At 36.5% G+C, this 15776-nt stretch overlaps 1 protein-coding gene across 20 annotated transcripts in view; it reads left to right on the top strand.

Moving 5' to 3' along the window:
• nrxn3a (neurexin 3a) overlaps positions 1 to 15776 on the top strand; it is a 504128-nt gene that overhangs the window by 90451 nt on the left and 397901 nt on the right. The window lies entirely within an intron of this gene.

Genomic DNA, 15776 nt, shown 5'->3' on the forward strand with positions numbered 1-15776 from the left:
GTCCTGATGAGAGCCAGTTTCATCACAACGTTTTTGATGGTGTTTTTGACTGCACTTTCAAAGTTCTTGATTTTTTTTTCTGCAAGAGGAGCCACTTTGTAGAATGTAAAATATAAAACATATTCTGGTTTGTTTAACACTTTTTTTAGTTTAGCAAATAATTCTGTATGTTTTTTCTTCATAGTTTGATGACTTTAGTATTAATCCACAATGCAGGACATTTTAAATAATGAAAAAAACACTGAATTTAAGGTGTGTCCAAACCTTTGACTGGTACTGTATATGTACAGTCTGTGTATATGTGCCTAAAATGATAACCAGTGTATTTATTTGACTCACAGATAAAACACAAACATTTTGGCCCTTGGGCCTTCCTTATTTTCGGATTATCTATTGCGGATTCAGCACGTGAGAATTTTGAGAGGATTTGGAGGGCAGCCTGTTTGTTGACTTTGTTGACCTAAAATATGATATGCACATGCTGTATATGTGTACAGTGGATATATGGACATATTTAGTCATGTACTATAATATGCATTATAATGCATATATGGCCACAAACAAGATTTCAGTATACAGGATGCATAAGCTGCTGGACTTCAGCCTGGGATGCTATGCGTAGCTCCCAGGGTCAAACTAGGAGAAGGCATTAAATGAACTTGTCAAACGGTTTTCCTGCTCGGCCTGAATCTGATGACTCTGAAGAAGTGTGCAGAGACTGATGCAGCGTTTGTCAGGTAAAGGTCAGTGTGGATGCTGGGAGATGGTCATGCAGATGTTTCCAGCAGATAAGCGCTCCTTTCATCCTGTCCCTCTGCGGATGTTACAGCCAGGTGTCCCGTCGGAGAGCACGGCCGCCGCTATCAAGCGTCTCTCGTTTCTCTTCACTCTGAAGTGGCTGTTATGTAAATGGCTCCTCAGATGTAATTAAGTCGCAGACAACCTTTGACCAAACCTGCAGGATCCAGTCCAATCTAGTTCTAACCACAGCTCTTCTTTCAAAGACTGATAGTCTTACAGGAGCACACGCCTGCTCGGAGCCATCCACATTCAAATGCTGCCATAACTCATGAATTAAACACTCAGAGATTATACCTGCGATTACACAGAGTGAGCAGAGCACAAAGCAGTGGATCAGTAAGACTGTTCTGTAAGAACACTTCTGTAAGAATATACAGTAATTGTGATAATAACACTGAAAACAGAACAGTCTGTTTAAAACCATTTATTTGGGCAAAAAAGTGTGATTTTGCATTAAAAAAACAACGTACATGAGCCACTACAAACAGTAAAAACACCTCTCTAATATCTTGCTGCAAAAAAAAAAAACAGCTCTGATCCATCAAGCCATGCCCTCCACATGACCTCTGAAGGTGTCCTGTGATATCTGTGACCATGACCAAGATATCAGCAGATCCTCTTAAGTCCAGGTTCTTGGTTGTGCTCGTTTGAGCACTGTTCATAAGCACTGAACAATGCATATCAGGAGCAAAACCTGTCTGATGTTTTGGAGATGTCTCAGTCTCTCAGATTTTTATGCTTGTCCATTTTTTTCTGCTTTTAACACATTGAGCCCTAGATTACTCCACGCCAACAGTAAATTTTCACACCTTCCATCTGTGTCGTTTAAATAACAATAATGCTTGTGAATGTATCTACGCTAATGGGCATGGCGGTCTGGAAGTGAGGTGTGTTTAGGTAATTTTTTTTCGTATTGCTATCTTGGCAACAGAAAACACAGGTGCACCATTAACTGAATACAACCTAGACAGTCATTAACAGTCAGACGTTCATTGCTATCTTGGCAGTGAATCGGCAACACAGGCATGTGCCCAACACATGTACACTCCTGCTTTTTACGTACACAAATAGACATACAGCAGTGCACAAACCCATATCTTGTGCCAATTGCCAGCTATTGCAAACTTTTACTTCAAAAATAAACAGAATTGATGAGTGTGAATGAGCAGGTCTGTTTCCTTCGCTGAGATGTGTTTGACACGTCCAGGTAGATGCGCCATTAAAATAGCAATTCGTTAAAGTCAGAGTGCCCCTGGTTCTTAAAGGGAATGGCAAATTACACGCTAATTGGTTTATTGCATATTATGCCCAAAACAAACCCATGATTAATTACGAGAATTAGTTCATGCCTTTTACACATTTTAAACCAAACAAGGTGTACATTTCCCATTGTTACGATAGCAAAGACACACTGAAAGACCCTAAATCAAGCTGCATGCTGTGCGCTAAAGTAAGGATGTTTATCTTTAGGAACTAACTGAATAATGTATTCTCAGTAAAGACAATAATATTTCATATACAGGGGTTGGACAATGAAACTGAAACACCTGGTTTTAGACCACAATAATTTATTGTGGTGACGGACAGTTCTGGTAGAAACAGGAGAGTTGAGGTGCACATTGAATTCTGCCGTGATTTGATCAGCCGTGGTTTTATGTTTTTTGGATACAATCTGGGTTAGCACCCGAACATCCCTTTCAGACAGCTTCCTCTTACAGCGTCCACAGTTAATCCTATTGGATGTGGTTGGTCCTTCTTGGTGGTATGCTGACATTACCCTGGATACCGTGGCTCTTGATGTATCACAAAGACTTGCTGTCTTGGTCATAGATGCGCCAGCAAGACGATTGTTGCACCAACAATTTGTCCTCTTTGGAACACTAAGGGCCTAGGAATGAGATAAATGAGTTTATTCTGTTGATTATCTAACATATTTTAGAGCTGCTCAGTGTGTAAAGATTTAAAGTATATATTGTTTCTTAAAATGTAATTTATGGTGTTTTGTACATAGCCTGGATGCTGGATGTGAATTGTTGCCAGGGTCTGTGGTCATTCCTGATTCACAGAGTTTACTATAGGGTCTGTTCTTAAGGTACATGCCTTCTCTACATGCTTTTTGCTCCAGGGCTCTTAAGGTCCATGCACTGTCCACGTGTTCTGTAAGAGCTCCAGGTCCCCAGGGCAAGTGCAGTCTTTTGTCTTGAGCAGCCCACTGCTTCCCCTGAACCATACATACTGTATAGCGATAATACAGTGAATACATTTGCATTATACTCTGCACAATCATGCAAAATGTTTAAGAACAAAATTATAACTAAAAATATAAACATGTTATAATAATAATATAAATAATGTTATGTCCTTGCTATTTGACAAAAACCTTATATCTTAAGTTTAACAGTTATTGTTTATGTTTTATTGTTTAGCATCTATATTAATATCTATATTATGCACTGTCCTACACACATGCTTAAATAAGCTATAGGTTTATTTATTCATATTTATTTGCTTATTTACTTGTTCATTTTATTTATTTTGCTTTACATTAATACTTTTATTAACATTTATGGTAACACTTTCTATAAATGATATGCCTAATAGACTATATAAACATATACATAGCACATTATAATGCATTTCTTTTAACCTATTAAGCTTATTAAATGCAGTAAATGTACTGCCTGTATGCTTATTCGTGTCCTTTATGCCCCAGTGCAAAAGATGGGCATCATTTATACACAACACCAGCAGAGCTATGGATTTATATCTTTATATATTTATTACTCTTTCTCTATAGAACCTTTACACTGTATGGAGGTTCATTTCTTCACATTTGAAAATCTCATGTACAAAAAAAACGGCTCTTCAAAGCAGAATACGCAGAATGCGAGGTTCTTTAGAGAATGAGTGCTGGTGATTCTGTGGTTTATTTTTAAGATCTTCAGCTCTCCCGGCGTCGTTTTGTGCTCGCCTACATTTAGATTGTTAGCGTGAATAAACCCGTAAACAAGCGATGGTGGCGGGGCTCAGTAAAGCGCACATTCAGGTGCATTCAGCAGTGAAAGGGGTGGGCTGGTAGAAATGTCTGTGTCAATCTCGCCTTTGAAAAACTACAGGCGAAAAAGCAGGCAATCAAGCCGGGCTGAGGAGCGTCACACATGAGTGGCTTCCACTTACCCACGGCTGTCCATCTCCAGATGGAGGCGGGCTGATGCAGAGCAGGCCGGACTCGCCCTGCTGCGGCCCCTCCGGCCCCTCCAGCCTCTATGAGGGTGGGCGATACGACATATAATACATAGTAAACATCAGGATATTTTACAATATACTGATACACAATTTTTTATCATAATTACGGATTTGAATTGAGGTTTTGTTTGGGACTTAATAGTTGAACATTTACATGTTTGTAAGAAATGTGTGACATAAAGAAGATTTTTTTTATGGAGCCAGAAGTGGTTCTTGTTTTATGTCATCACTTATCACTCACAATAACCCTTAAATAGTACCTTTATTTTTTTTAACTGTATTTGATGACATCTCAGTTTAAAATATACTACACATAATAGACAAAAGCATTGGGATCAAATCAACATTAACGTATAAAGTTAATCCTCTTTTGTTGCAGTAACTGTCTCTACTGTCAAGAAACACACAAAAAGGCATGTACTTATTCTCTTAATTAATCATGGGTGTGTTTTGGGCTTAACATGCAATAACTCAATCAGCGTGTCACTTACAATTCACTTTAAGAGCTTATCTCTGATATTGGTGGATTGCTATTTCAGGGGCGCAGCTATATGGATGTGTACAACACTACTCAGTAGAGGAAACTGACCTGGTGATGTAAACGTTGGGTTTGTGCACTGCTGCATGTCCATGTGTGTTGAGCGTGTCTGTGTTGCCAAGATAGCAATGAACGTTTGACTGTTGATGTCTCTCTAGGTTGTTTTTAGTTAGTGTCACACCTGTGTTTTCCATTGCCAAGATAGCAATACGCTCCACAGTCTTATACTAAAGGGCTTTATAGTTCTCTAGGCCACACTTGGCATTAGACATTGTTCTGATATGTGCAATACATTCTTTTTTAATTATTAATACATGTATACAGTGCTTTTGAACATCTGTGCCAGCAATTGATACAACTTGTGGTGCAATGTAGCTGAAAGCTGTCATTAGAAGGGGTGTCCACAAACCTTTGGACATATTAGATCATTTCAACACATTAAAAATACAAGCTCAATAAATAATAATCATAAATTTGACAAAATCTAACAGACCTATCACAGATTATCATGGAAATGCAATAATGCAAAGATTCTGTAGTTCAACTCAAAACAATATCATATATTATATGGATATATATTGTATACTGTATATTAGACATGCAACAATAATTACAATATTGACTTATTGTATAATACATATGTATATACCTCAATAATTATTGCTGACATTAGTTTTGTCCCTTATATGTTCTTAGACCATTGATGTTTATGAGTCTGTATGTTTTTGTTTTATTCACATTTGATGTGCTTAGAATATTTCAACATGTTTATATTTCAATATAATATATTCCAAGTATTTTCCTTCCCTTTAAATGTAAAGTGTACGTCTATTATAATTCTATTCTCTTATCATTATATTAGTGCCAAAAAAAGTTTTTTTTATTATGTTGGTGTCTTTTATCCCAACTATTTTAGAGACAGTATATCAAACAAAAAACTATATATTAGTATCATTACAGACATATTGTATATTTTACATGCCTCATAATCACTATTAAATCTAGGTTGTCTCTATAATTGCTCTAAATATGTATTCATCAATTGTTTCATGTAGTTATACAGTATTTTATGAGTACTCAGGACCCCCATGATATAATTTAGCCATAATCCATCATAATAAAGGCTGTCCACTCTCACTGACTCCATCCTTTAGCTTTAATTCAGCCGGGGGGCTCCACGGGGGGGCTCTGAGATGACCCGCTCGCCTTTGTTTGGTGAGGAATGGCCAGGGCTAAAGGAGAATGGCGCTGAGGCTCAGGTCATGGGTGAATATTAGCCTACTTATGCCCTGCTTTTATTCTTTTCCCCTTCACTGAGCTTCACCCTCAGAAAGTGGCCTCAGACAAGCCCGACCAAAGCCTAGATAGACACATTAGCACCGCCCAGGTTCATTTTATCTCTCCTTCTATCTCTCTTTCTCTCTTATTCAGTCCGAGAGGAAACTGTTATTAATCAAACACTGATATTTAATAGCATTGGAGGAGCTCTATATCTTTTTTGTTTTTCAGATTTTCCATAGTGGAGAATGCAATACATATACCACAAATGGAAGCATGCATTTATATATATATATATTACCAGAATTGATATTAAAAGATGGAAGTAATAATGCTTATTGATTTTGATGGCTGGTAGATATGCATTATGTCCAGATATGTATAGATTTAATAATACTGTATATAATGTTTCACAGTACCATACATACAGTAAGTACATTAGACGGTAGATAGATGGTAAGGTACAGTGGTGGTCATTCAACATCCTGACCCTGTTAACGCTGTTGTAATTGAATGCAATCAAATCCTCACAGCACTCTTCCAAAATCTGCTATAATCTATCTACCTACCTACCTACCTACCTACCTCTGTCTGTCTGTCTGTCTGTATTAGACGAGTAATATGTTTTTTTTTAAATAATGAAAAAAAAAAAAAACAGAATTAAATTACAATGGTCAAAAAGGTGTCAATATTAACAAAAACTTGCAAATAATTTGTTTTCTACTCAATATTTAGCCCAAATCTTTAATTTACTTTAATTTTAACCAAATATATTTATTTTGTTACATGCCTACTGTATTATCTCCTAAATGGCAAATTTACCTTTTCTAAATAAGTGTACAAAAAAATCTGATTTTACTGATTTTTGACAAAATGTAAAGAACAAAGAAATATATAATATATGTATATAGGTATAGGTACTGTGTATAGTAGAGGTTTAGCCTTTCAGTTCCACCGAACTGAGATTGCTGAATAAATAGCTGAATGATAGACTCGTCTAAACAGATAAAGGAATGTCCAGACTGTATTTTTTCATCCTTATATATTTTTTTGACATTTATCTATTGTCCTCTGTGCTGTCCATGCCTGGCTGGAGCGTGTAGAGCAATGTGTCGTGGGGAATTCGGGCCGCGTTGTGAGAGTCTGTGTGTGTGTAAGGGCTGTCAGACGCTGGCTGTCGGGTGCGAGGGGAATGCTCTGTGAAAGGACATGATTATGGGCTGCCTGGGGACCACTTTTGTCTCGTTCTCATGAGAGAAAGGGTTAAGAACACTTAGCCTGGGGGAGATTCGGGGGGAAGGGGGAGGACGGAGGGGAGGGGGCTGCGGGGGGGTCGCAGGGGTTGTTTGCTTGACTGAGGGGGGGTTACTGCTCTCAGAATTCAGATCCCTCCTGGTTAATATGAAAAGAGAGGGAGAAAGAGAGAGAGAGAGAGGAAGTATTTGTGAGGTCATGGTGTTTGACATGCTCTGGCTGAAAGGTTCTCTGGCCCTCTGGTGTTGGACTGCTGAACTGCAGTACCTCTGAGGAGCTCCTCACTGCTGCTCCTGTCCACCAGCATCTGACTGCTTGTCTCTTTGAGTTTAGTGTGTTTATGTGGGTCCAAAACCATGACGTCGTGCATCACTGTCATCTTTTCTGAGAATAGATGCTTTTAAACCCAAAATTTAGTCAAGAATTTACATAGTGGACTGTGTAAGGCGCATAAAACTGTAGTATCTGATGTTCCAATTAGGGGAATTTTGCTCCCCAATACCGTCCACCTGGAGGACTGCATCCAGCACTACAGCATTTACCCAGGACAGAGTGCTAGTCTATATCTGGGCACAGTCATACACACACATTTACACACACACAAACTTACATACATACCACACACTTTACACATACACACCAGATCAATTTAGAGTATTACATTTTCTGGTCAATTTAGAGTATTTAATTTACCAAATTAATTTAGAGTATTTAATTATCTGTGGTGGTTGGCTCTGATTTAGGTTTCTGTAGCGTGTATTATCATGTATTAGCATATTAGCATGCTCTGCACAACCTGCTAATTAGATCTGTTTTAAGGAAATATAAAATAAAAAGAAAGGTTTGTGGTTTTCCTGCTAGTAAAACAGATAATTTGGGTGATAGACTTATATAGTTTCTAGTTTCTAGATATTCTGGTATGTTTCGATGCTAAACTACAAAATATCTCCACACTGCAGACTAGAACTGAGCTCTTTTATTTACCTGCTAAAAAAACTATCTATGGAAGGTAACACAATCATATACTTCACTGATTAGCATTGGGCTAACTGCATGACAAAATTAATATACACTGGGTATACTAAAAGTCTAGCTATTGAATAAATACATTTTCTGACAGTATATGACAAACCATTTTCTATATTAATGGGAAATAGCTGTTTTTAGCTATGTGTTGTACTTTTACCATTTGTATATATAACTGATTAGCTATATTTACAGTGAAGATATTTTTTTGTAAATTGGGTTTTTGGACAGATTCTTGCTTTAAATGAGCCTCATATTGAGAATAAATTAGATTTGTTTTTTATGATGTGTATTGGTGGCTGATTTTCATCAACATGGCAGTTTTTTAGCATCTTGGCTCCAGATTTCGGGGTCACTGATACTCCACTGCTATGCTGTGCTGAGTTGTGAATGTCTATCACTGTCATTAGAATTGATGTGACTGAATTGAGGCCTCGTGGCCCCTGGCACTGCAGTGTGTGGCGTCCCTCTCCCCCCGAGAATCTGAATGCAGGGGGTCCGGGCCTTTCTTACAGGCCTTGGGGCACGACTGGCATTTCCACCACCACTCCAGAGCCTGTCAGTGTGTTGTGACTGATTCACAGTGCTGGACAGCTCTGCGTGTGTATTTTATATCTTTTCAGTTTAATGTATTTTCTTATTTTGAGATAAAATAGTATTGAACTAATCCACTTTTTTGTTTGCTGTTTAATATTGCCAAGTACATACAGTGTAGTGTGTAGTTCATATAGAATATAATGTTCCTATATATACAGCTCTGGAAAAAAATAAGAAAGCACTTCAGTTTCTGAATCAGTTTCTCTGATTTTGCTATTTTATAGATATATGTTTGAGTAAAATAAACATTGTTGTTTTATTCTATAAACTCCAAATAAAAATATTGTAATTTGCAAAAAATGAGAAATGGCTGAAATAATGAAAAAGATGCAGAGCTTTCAGACCTCAAATAATGCAAAGAAAACAAGTTTATATGCATGAAGTTTTAAGAGTTCAGAAATCAGTATTTGGTGGAATTACCCCTTTTTTAATCACAGTTTTCATGCATCTTGGCATGTTCTCCTCCACCAGTCTTACACACTGCTTTTAGATGACTTTATGCCTTTGATGGCTTGTGATCATCCATCTTCCTCTTTATTATATTCTAGAGGTTTTCAATTTAGTAAAATAAAAGAAACTCATAATTTTTAAGTTGTCTCTTATTTTTTTCCAGAGCTGTAATGTGAGCATGTGCAAAAGTCACATTGCAGGAAGTGATATGTCATATAAGACTTAATAATGCCCAGTATCACTAACAGTATTTAACATCCATGATAGACTGATAAAATATATAACACCCTTAATACATTACCCCCATTGCTGTTATATTTGTAATATAGGAACATAAAATGACATTCCATTGATTTATTTCTGTGCTTTATACAATACAACTGTAAAAATGCAATGATTCTCAAGTATGTCCAAATTTTGAGCAAAAAAATGATATTGGCCAGGAATAATCTGCTTATCTGTAGCAGATATCTAATATCCAGTGGATTAGAGTTGCCTTACATGACAATGCACACCCTGCAATGCAACTATTGTGCATGATCATGATGATGCTGCTGATAAAAGTAATAAAAAATAGTTCTGTATGTGGTCCTTTTTAGCTTTATATTGTATTCAGTATTAAATGTACAATGTAAAAAAAACCAAAATAAAAATAAAGCACATTGAGCAAATAAAACTCATTGGGAAGAGTGTCCAAACTTTTGACTTGTACTGTATATAATATGATTAATGTTGTTAAATATGAGAGAGAGAGAGAAGGAAAGAGAGAAAATCAGAGAGAGGGTAATTTTGTGTGCATTAAACACTGCTACTGAAGTACACTGGCAGTCTGTGGATATGAATGCTGTGGTAACTCAGGTATTTATACAGCTTTTGTCATCCTGCATTATATATGAATTGAATTATATATGATATGAATGCATGGATATATAACTATATACTGCATTGTTTCTCAGCCATCAGCTGCTGTGTATCATGACTACATTAGACAGCCTGTAGCATCATATGGGATGTTATTGTTACATACAGGCACTTGCAATGCGTCACTGTTGGAAAAAATTAAACTGTGGGAAAATAAAGAAATAAATATATAGATAAATAAAAGTATTTTTTTTATTGGCTGATGTATTGTGAAATTCAGACAAAAATTCATATAAAGAACAACTGGTGATATGCACACCACGGGAATGCCAAAAGTCATGGGATAACTATGTAAAATGATCATCAAGTGCTAACATAACAGATAGTTTTGGAATGCCCATGCTCGTATAAGTTGTCAGGTTTTAGCTTAAGATTTTAACATTACTTGTATGTGTGTGTGTGTGTGCTGATAGTGGATGCCAGATGAACCAGAATTTTCAGTTTTTTAAGTCATATGGGCATTTAATTAGTGTATTATTGTGTACCAGGAATGTGTCATAAAAGGATTGCTACCAACAGTGGACAGTGCAGTGGTACACAGTGTTCTTTAACGCTAGTTCCTAACTCCTATATGTGTTCCATATAATACATGTGACTAGACTAGAGCTGGGCAATATATTTTATCACATTGTGCTAAAGTTTCCTATTGTACGGAAAATATACTTTAATAAGCATATCAAGGATATTAGATATTATCAGTGCTTAAAAAGAACACTGACCCAACGCTACATTTTATTTAATAGAGTGTAATATAGCCTGTTAAATTGGAAGATGTGCAGCAAAGTAGAAAAAAACAGTGTACTATACATTAAAGTGTATTTAAATAGTATTGTATAGTAAATATTATTTTTACAATATCACCCAGTAATTTATGTTGTATCTAGTGTGAAAAAAAAAAAAAACAGTCCAAAAATATTGTTGTCAGTTATTCAATTAATCTTTTTGACAACTCAGGGTTTTTGGACCTCAATGTAAAATTAAAAATGAAGAAAAATAAAAAATATGAATTTAAGGAAAAAACTGCAACACATTGAAACAGTGAGGCTTCAAAGATCTGACTAATGCAGAATAATCAGACTGTATTTCCTTGGTATGAGCCAGCATATCTCAGCCTCCCCCAGTCTAAACTTCTGTCTGTGCTGGCCAAGTCTTAATGCCTTAATTCAACAGCCCTTATCACCCACCTTTCCACCAATCACAATTGAGTGATGAACATGTTTGAGGTTTCTGTCTATAGTTAAAATGCATAACCAGCCCTCATGAAACCCACAAATATCTCAGATAGTCAACAAAATACTGATTCATTGTACAGTTTTCACTTGAAATTTAAAAAGAGGCCTTGAAGCCTATCTCGACCAAAGTAAGATAAAGCACACATGATTTTTTTTTACCCATGGTTACATATGAACCACTCAAAATAACAAACCAGAAATCATAAAGTATCAAGATTCAAGATTCAAGATTTTTATTTTCACATCACAGAGTACAGGTGTACATGTGAGTGAAAAACTTGGGTGCAGATTCCCAACATATGCAGAGAACAATATTTACAAGAAGAATAAAATAAAATACAATATAAAAAAAATACAGATAGCTTTACAGTATAAACACTATACACAATACACTCAATAACAATAAACATAATAACTTACACTACAGACAAATATTGCACGGAAATATGTTAAGTAAGACTGAATAAGTAAATATACATAGCGATGTGGATGTGCAGATATCTAGAGTGTTTGTGTGGAAGTGAGGAAATAGTCCAGTATGTGACAGAATAACTAAGAGTAAGTGCAGGTAAGAAATGAGTTGAGTGGGAAGTGCAAGGGGCAGAATGCTGTATAATATGAGAAATTATTATAGATGCAGTGTAAAGTAAAGTGCAGGGTGCAGAATTTGTATGGGTGTCAGTAGGGTGGGTTGGGCAGAACACTGTTCTACTGGCTGTTCCACAGCCTGGTCACCTGGGGGAAGAAGCTGTCTCTGAACCGGCTGGTTCTGGTCTTCAAGCTTCTGAGCCTCCTTCCACTCGGCAGCTGTGTGAACAGGGAGCGGCTTGGATGGGACGGGTCCTTCATGATCCTTCTGGATTTCCAGGAAAACAGAATAACATATTAATTATGCTATATATTGATTTAGATAAAATACTGATTACTTAATGGAGAATAGCACAATTTACTAAAGGACATTCCTCCATGTTCTTTCAGTATTAAATATACATTGATATCATTTTGGCCCTTATCATCCAGCCCTACATGGGACTTTAGTATTATATCATAGAGCAGCTAATTCTTCTTTCAGTGCACACTCACACTGATGATGCAATTATAAAAGAGAAGAAGCAGAGAACAGGGGCGAGTGTAACTGCTCTTACAGCTTCCATCTGGTGGGCCATATGACTAATATCTCCTCGTGCCGGATCGGCAGGCGTAACTTTGAAAATAACAGAGATGAAGAGGGGGAGTAAGTGGCTGCCTGTGGTCCGCTGTTCTCTTTAGTGGACTGAAAGCAAGCTTTAGAAATGCCAAGTGATCTACACAAAATATACAGCAGGGAAATGCCAGGGTGTTTAGGCTGCTTACCTGGAGCACCTTTATCTAGTGTTCATGCCCTCGTGTGTTACACTTTAGATTTATCGTGGGGTTTTCTGGCTTCTAGGTCTGATAACTTCACCCTAATGTGACTCAACATCTGAAGAAGCAAAACATGAAGACATTTGTTTTTGTACTTTAAAATGATGTAATCGTTTTAACACTACAATGACTATAATGGTGGGGAAAACAATACCCATTTTATTCCCACTTTGGGCTGGAACTCTGCTACTGCACTATGTAACTTTGGTTGAGCTGCACAGTTTCTCTCTCCAGAACTGCATAACTTTGCACAACTTTTGGCATATTAAAGTAAAATTCTGTAATATTACTCTCCTACTTTTGTCCACATACTTCTTTTACTGTATCTCACAGCTTGTCCACAAATGCACGTGTTGAGCTATTCACAAAGAAGCATTTAAAGTGCAAAATTGTATTTACATTACCTGTGGTTTAAAAGTGAATTACAGCCAATACAACTGTAGGGAGTGCCCAAAAGCAAAAAAGGCAATTTCTTACAATAATACAGTGATTTGTTTTGGTCGTTTTTAATAGACACTGTCACAGATGGCAAAGAGGCCGGATGTAAATGCGAGCTCTTTTATTATATTGAACTCAAAACAACCAAATAAAAACACGGGAAATCAAACCAGATAATACAAATAAAACAAAACTTGAAACAAAACGTAAGCGCACATCTGTGAAGGTTTGGGAAACAAACTTAGACATGGAGTATCAGGAAATAACACATCACATCACACACAAACAAAGACCTGACAAAGACTGCAGGACACAAGGGGCTACATATACATGGAGCAGATGAGGAACACCTGGGGAACTTAACGAGAGGGCTGGGTAACAAATGTCATTGACACTGAATAGGCGTGCCTAGGGTAGAGCCAAAACAGAAACAAACATTGCCATGTGTTTGAAGCACATGCTGAACAAAAAAACAAAGCTATGAGAAACAGAGGGGATAAAACAGGACAAAAGTGTGACATACACAATAAAAAAAAGTTTTAAAGAGTTATACTGATTACTAGTTACATGTTATTAACAATATAAGAAACAAACAGCTTTTTTGTGGACATGGACTCATTGGAAGACTTAGAGAGGGGGTGGGAATGAGCAAATTATGATAAACTATAATTCTTAATCAAGAATAGAGGCTGTTTTATCATACATTGTGCATCATAGGATTCAGCATATTAGTTAGGCCCTGTTCTATGCAGGTCTTTCCCCTATTTATTTTTTCACCTTATACTGCATGAAAATGAGTTTAAATTCAAGTATTTTATTTTAATAAGACTGGTGAAAAGTGCCAATATAAATACAGGATGCAAGGATTTATTGAAACTATTTTCCATAATACCATTAACACACATGTGACTACCATGTTTTTTCAACAACCCAATCACAAACTTCCAAAATCCAAATCCAACTATTTTTACATCTATACCCTTCTGATTTGCCATTGGGCAATAGGTTCCAATAGGATAATATCTGCATTATCTGCTCTTATTCTATTGGCACTGCTAGGACTTCTGTACAGGGACTGGACAAGCTGTTTGTATGTGCATTTATTTGCAGAGCTGTGTCAGCAGCAGTTTGTGGAACTGAAAGTAGCTGAATGCATTACCTAAAAGGAGTGTTCACAAATATTTGGACATATTAAACATATGTATTTTGTGTGTTATAAATGTAATTGTAATGTTTCTTTATTATTCAAATTAGATATAATGTTGCTGTTGTGTTCAAAGTCCCAAATGTTTTGGGAAACATGATATAACTCTCTGTAATAAAATATTTTTGATTACAAAACTATGCAATCAAATAGTATTACACAATAATAGTAATAATTCTAAGCTTATCGTTTTTTTGTATTTAATATCTGCTTTTTCGTTTTAAATCAGGAGCTTAACAGTGACTTTTAGAAAGGTGGCGAAGTCAGCCTCTTTAAATGCATCTCCATTCGGGACATAAATGACGGTCATTTCCACTCAGCACTGTGACATAACAGTATTTTGACACGTTCAATAACGTGGAAATTAGCATTGATGGAGAAATGTGAAATGTACAGTGGCTGCGGCTGTGGCTCGTCAGGCGCCGGTTTAATATGAAATGACCTTTCCACTGAACTGCTAATTGTTCTTTCTCAGAACTCTCCCCCCTCCCATCCGTATTCACTTTAACCGCCCACCCCGGCCCTGATATCTGTAATTCATTACAAACATCTCAGATCCTTCTGTAAATTAGTTTAACATTTTGATCAGTCTTAATGTGTGTTCTCTCTCGTGCCCAAATGCAATTATTTCATTTCTCAGGAGGATCATCGGACAGACATTATGAGAAATTATGGAAATATCTGTCAGCTTGTGGATAAACTGTGGGCACCAATCACACTTGCGAGTGAAAGCTTGTGTCATATCTCATCCCGACTGATATCAGCTATGGTGCACGCTATGGTCATTTTTGTGTGCATCATTAAAACTAGTTTTAAAACCGCTGTAGGCTACAACCTGTTGCCCACATTTTTAGCAAAAATTTAATAGGCCACAAATTCACAGTTTTTGCTTTAGGATTTAAAACTTACTAAAGAAAACTATGGGTTTAAAAAGTTAAAGAGTTTACAATTATATAAAAAAAAAGGTTAGAAAATGTGTCATATTATACATATTTGTGCATCCAACAATAAAGGCAACATTGGTGCTTTTTTATTCATTAGTCATAAAGACGCAGTATTTTATAAAAAATCTCAAGTTCCACATAGTGATCATTTAGTCATAGTTTTATGACTTATTTATTTATGAATTATTTTGTTTCCTAAGGAAATACTTGAGATTTAGCCAGAAACATATATTCCCTGTGACTTTACTAAGCATTTTATAAAGCTATGGAAGTATTACTGTACTGTACTGTAGCTTATATTTAGATGCAGTTCTGCTGAAACGGACAGATTGTTCAGCACTTTTTTCTCATCTGTGGACAGAAGGATGCATGGACGGTTGATTAGGTGGTTGAATGGATGGATGAATGGATGAATCAGTGGATGAATCGGTGGTTTTGCAGAC

The sequence above is a fragment of the Astyanax mexicanus genome, chromosome 14 (genome assembly GCF_023375975.1).
Source record: "Astyanax mexicanus isolate ESR-SI-001 chromosome 14, AstMex3_surface, whole genome shotgun sequence".
NCBI lineage: Eukaryota > Metazoa > Chordata > Actinopteri > Characiformes > Acestrorhamphidae > Astyanax > Astyanax mexicanus.